Genomic DNA, 6,000 nt, shown 5'->3' on the forward strand with positions numbered 1-6,000 from the left:
GGTGTTAGATTGTCAAAACCTCTGATCTTTAAACGCTCTCTCCATATGAAAGTCAGTTACTTAACATTTTCAAGCACTTTTCCATCTGTTTGTAATTTTGCTTCTGCTTTCTTTCAGATTGTAACCTTAATTTTAAGTTTTTCAGCACTTCACTGTTTTAATGCTCTTTAGGAGCTAGTTAGAGTAGGCAGGTACTGAGTGTCACTAACCTGTTAGAGTGGGGGTTCCAGCGCCAATCCTGGGGGCCCATAGTGGCTGTGGGTTTTCATTTTAACCATTTACTTAATTCGTGGCCAGTTTTAACAGCTAATTAGCTTCTTTTTTCTTTATTTTTAAATGACTTGCTTTTTAGGACTCATGCTTATTTCTTTTTTCGTTAATTGGCTGCAAAGCAATAATGAGAGATAAAACCAGCCAACACATGACCAGATGATGCAAGTCCATCACACAATATCTGAAAATAAAGGTGAAGGTCTCAGTAACGTTGATCTCTCAGGTCCACAGAACATTTTGATGATATTCTTAGAAAAACAAAAATCTGCTGTGGCAGAACGAGAGCAGCAACAAGCCATGGAATTAAAGAACGGGTTTGATTAACAGCAAGAATCGGCTTCTCATTAAGTGACTGGTTGGAGTTTGAAATCTCAGTTTAGCCGGTCATCTGTTAGCTCGTTTCACATCTCATTTCTGTTTGGCTGCCAGTTAATGAAGAAACAAATAAATTCAGAGGACTGAATCCTTAAAATCAAGGCCATTAAAATGAAGGGAAAAGAAGTTAATTAGCAGCCAAACCATAATGAGACACGAAACAAGCCGCCACATGAGCAGCTCGCCTGTGCCCATCACACAATATCTGAAAATAAAGAAAGATAAAGGTCTGAGTAACGTTGATCTCTCAGGCCACCAAATCATTTTGATGATATTCTTAGAAAAAACAGAACAATCAACCGTTTTGGAAACGTCTGCTGTGGCAGAATGAGAGCCGCAACAAGCCATGGAATTAAAGAACGGGTTTAATTAACGGCAAGAATCGGCTTCTCATTACAAGGTCGGTTGGAGTTTGAAATCCCAGTTTAGCCGGTCATCTGTTGGCTTGTTTCACATCTCATTTCTATATGGCTGCCATTTAATGAAGTCAAATCGAGTCAGAGGACTGAATCCTGAAAAACTGGGTTATGAAAACGAATGTAAAAGGAGTTCATTAGCAGTGAAAACTGGTCACCGATTACGAAAAGGGTCAGAAAGAAAACCTGCAGCCAGTGCGGCCCACCAGGCCCGGAGTTCGACACCCCTGACTTCAATGTATATTTTTGGCTTAAAATTTCAAACGTCATCCTGCCTTGCGGGTCCAGGGACCGAGATTGAGGCCACCGTCTGTACACCATTTGCATGTCCTCCCCGTGTACTTGTGTGCTTTATGGTACTCAAGATGTTCATTTGAGGCTAAGTAGTGCCTAGCGGTGCCACCCTTCCCAGAATGGTTTATGCCTTTCTGCCAGAATCGGCTCCAGCAAGCCCTTAATGTAAAGGGTGAGTTTAAAAACTGAAGAATAACTGAAAATGTTTTGATGACTGGTCAGCAGCAGGCAGCTACAGTTTCCGAACATTTCTTCTTCTTCGTCTCCCCCTCAAAGTGAGTACCATCACAAAGAGCATTATGAAACAATTAAGAAGAACCCTACATAGAAAGAGTGCCGCGCATAACGTAAAGATGGATTTCTATGCGTCCAATTATATTTGCCTTCATTGTGAGTTGTTTTTATCTGTCACTGTTCCTCAGGTCTACGTTTGCCAGGATTAGACCACTAAGCGTGTTTACCACAAGAAATGTAATCAAGGCTGCGGATTCTTTTTGTGTGGTGTTGTAATATTTCTTTGCAACTTTAACCACTTAAAATAAAACCCAAAAATAAATAAATTTGGAAAGATTCCCTCCTCTTAGATTTCACAACAAATTCAGCAGCTTCTGGCGGCCTATTCAGAAAGCTGCTGGTGTCGACTTTACAAAGAGCTTTTTTTTTTTTTTCTTCTCTCAAAGCCCCTCAAAGGTGGCACAAAGAGAATCGTCTGGCTGTCGGGGTAACATTTTCTTCTCAGCATTTTGCCTTACTGTCGCTTCCATTTCCATGGCTAAGCCTACAGACTCTTTTCAAATGCTAATGTATACTAAAAGCTGGCCCTTCAGAGAAAGCAGCGATTCACAGTCACCCGGGAGCTGACTGGCAAGTCTTTAGAGGCCATGCTGAAAAGAGACCATGTTGAAGCCAATCTGCACCTGCGCTGGCTGCCTACCATTGAGACGTTTGGGAATGGAAGTCGGGTCGTGGCCTGGGCTCATATTCTGATGTCTTAATATCATTTTAGACACAAGCCAACAAAATGTTGTTCATGTTTGGTTTTTGTGTGTTTAGCTTTGCACACTTGGGCAACCTGTGGGTAACAAGTTAATAAAGAGTGAGTGTGTCAGCGTTCAGGCCCTTCATGATAATGATGATGATGATGTGCTTTCTGGCTGAAGGCAGCTTTCTTATGAGCTAACTGTGGGTTTGGGGAAGGGGCAAGACAGAGGGTTTGGGTGACGTCTTTCAGGAGAAGCCAAGTGACCTGAACAAACAGTGGAGAAGAGTGCTGTGGAGTGAATGGCCCTCGTCAAGAGTCAAAATGACAAATCTGGCAAAACAGGTGTGGAGACCACAATGGAGAAGGGATCCGGATGGAAAATCTGGTTACATTTTACTAATAAAGACATAAGAACTATTGAACTGCATATCTTGGGTTCCACCATCTGAGCAATGAATATACAGCATTCTGTAGGCCATCTGCCATACTTCAAGAGTCAACTCTGGTATTACACAGAAAGCACAGATCACCACATTCTCAAATTCGAGATCACGGGTGTCGAACTCCAGTCCTTATTTTTCTTAGTTGTCTAGGGATCAATCCCCATATGAAATGATGGACTTCACATTATTGATAACTTAAATCACAGGTGTCAAACTCCGGTCCTGGAGGGCCACAGTGGCTGCAGGTTTTCATTCTAACCATCTTCTTCATTAGTGACCAGTTGTTGCTGCTAATTAACTTCTTTTTCTTTAGTTTTAATTAACTTGACTCCGGCCCCTTAGTTGTTTCTTTTTCCTTAATTAGCAGCCAAACAATAATGAAACACGAAACAAGCTACCATAACCTGTGTCCATCACACGATATCTGAAAATAAAGAAAGGTGAAGGTCTCAGTAAGGCTGATCTCTCAGGTCACCAAAACATTTTGACGATGTTCTTAGATATAAAAAAATACTTTTTAAAAGCCACGTTTCTATTAAGGTAAAAAGTGTACTAAACAGTAAAAAATAAGTCTCTCGTACATCACTCGTAAAAAAAAATAAAAGCGTGGGCACTTTTCATCAATCAACATTCAAAAAACACATCTTAAAATCTTAGCAAAAGTGCCCACGCTTTTATTTTTTTTTACGAGTGATGTACGAGAGACGTATTTTTTACTGTTTAGTACACTTTTTACCTTAATAGAAGCGTGGCTTTTAAAAAGTATTTTATATATCTATATTATTTTCAACGTTTTAGTCTTGGGTTTGTTTAGTTTTATCTGTTACTAGCGCCGTCTGTTGGTGAAATCTTGAACTATTCTTCATCTGAAAATTTTATTTCTTAATTAACAAGGATTAATTGATCAATTAGTGAAACATTACACTGCAAAACAATTTTTTGTAAAGTCTTGCTTCCTGAAAGGTTTGTGACAGGTACCTACAGAGTAAGCACAAATATAGTTTTGGTTTTACTATATCACGTAGGAACTCTGAGAAATAGACATTTATATGTTTACTGACAATAACATATTTAGTCATGTTTATGTTTCGCATACGCTATTAAAATCAACAGAATTAAGTGTTTTGCTCCTGATTTTCTTTTGTATTCAATGTCTGGTGCATCACATTGCAGTGTCCAACAGTAGTCAGCAAGCATTGACGGAGCCCAGTTGCCCTGGTATTGTCCCTCCAGCGTAGCAATGTCCTGGTGAAACCTTTCACCGTGTTCGTCACTGACATATCATTGGAACAGCAAACAGCATCGTCTTTCGGGTGCCTCTGAGCCAGGCTCTCAGACTGACACCACATGTCACACAGCAAATGTGAGGAGCCCATTCCTTGTCTTGATCACCAGCCAAAATACAAATGATAAGCTTTCTTCACGAGAGCACTCATCCAACGTCTCTGAGGTGCAAGTGTATATTCGCCACAGATATAGCATAATGTATTGCGGCTGTTATGACATTGACGAGACATATCGCCCAACACCAAAACGCCTATAGCATCAAGCTTACTTACTGTTATATTGCTACAGGTGCTATACTTTACTATACTGATACTATACATATACGCTGCCTATCTATATAAACAAAATGAGCATAGTCGGTGTATGCAAGCCACCTTTATAGCATGCTGAATCAGCGTCAAGATCGTTCACACCTGCCCAGGATGTCAACTTCCACAAAACAGCTTCCAACCTGTCCTCATTCCACTCCTGGACATGCCCAGGCTGCACAAACTGTTGTTGATAAGTCACTTACGGGAGCGAAAATGTTTGGATACAAATAGAAGAAAAAATCATGACAAAACTGAAATGAATACATGATGGGTAAATTTTGATGTGATATTCGTGATCAGCACCCAAAAATCTATAAGAAACACCCAGCAGTGTTCAAGAAGCAAAAACTTTGTTGTGCAGTGTTAAAGTAACCCAAAAACATTAAAATCACCAGTCAAAGTATTACTGGGATCAAACAGTGCAAGTATGAGTAAATCATTTGAAAGTGGCCTTACAGGATTTAAACAAAAAATTCAACTAAGACCAACAAAATTATTGTAATGAGAGCATTTTAACACTAGAATTACCAGAGCCTACGAAAAAACTCGTAGATCTGTCCCACCTTGAATCGCTTCTTAAAACCGTTCTCACCTCTCCGCCTGCGTCTTTTGTCATCTAAATGTGCTGATAAACAAAAGCTGCAAGCAGCCAGCTATTCCATCCCCCCACCGACTTAGAACGTGCATGAACTTCTCCCAGCTCATGCCTTGATTATCTGGGAGTGAAGTGGAGTTTTAGAGTGGAAATAATAGATCATTATTTGGAACACACGCATTTCATGTCTGTTCCGTTTCTACAGTAATCTGTGTAAACACATTGTTAAAACAGAAACTTTTTCATATTTTAGTAATGTTACAAAATGTAGGCATAAACTATAAAATGTGTAAAGCCTGAAGGCCAAAGATCAAATAAATACTTTCACAAAAGGTTCAAGAATGTCACAACAGCTTCCATGGTGTACCGATAAGATTTCATTGCTCAAAGCGCAGCAGACTTGCTGTACATCAGAGACCTGAGTTCGATTCCCCGCTGAGGAGAAAATGTTTTTTTTTTTTTTTTTAACCCTTCACCGTTCTGTCTGCCTGAACTCCCTGTCTGTCTATATAGTAATAACAGTAATTTTATTATATAGCAGCTTCCCTGTCTGCCTATCATATAATGCCTTTCCTATCTATCTATCTATCTATCTATCCCCTTAGCTGTTTTTTTATATATGTCTATTATACACTGCCCTATGGGTAGCCAAACAGGCAATTACAATGATTATTTGGCCATAACAAAAAGCGCTTTGCATGGTGGAAGAAGAAAACCGCATTCCAAGAAAAACACCGGCTACCTCCTGTCAAATTTGGTGGAGGTTCCATCATGCTGTGGGGCTGTGTGGCCAGTTCAGGGACTGAGGCCCTTGTTAAAGTTGAGGGTCGGATGAATTCAACCCAATATCAACAAATTCTTCAGGATAATGTTCAAGCATTGGTCACAAAGTTGAGGTTACGTAGGTGTTGGATATTCCAACAAGACAATGACCCAAAACACAGCTGGAAATCTACAAAGGCATTCATGCAGAGGGAGAAGTACAATGTTCTGGAATGGCTGTCACAGTCCTCTGACTTGAATA

Source organism: Polypterus senegalus, chromosome 12, assembly GCF_016835505.1.
Source record: "Polypterus senegalus isolate Bchr_013 chromosome 12, ASM1683550v1, whole genome shotgun sequence".
NCBI lineage: Eukaryota > Metazoa > Chordata > Cladistia > Polypteriformes > Polypteridae > Polypterus > Polypterus senegalus.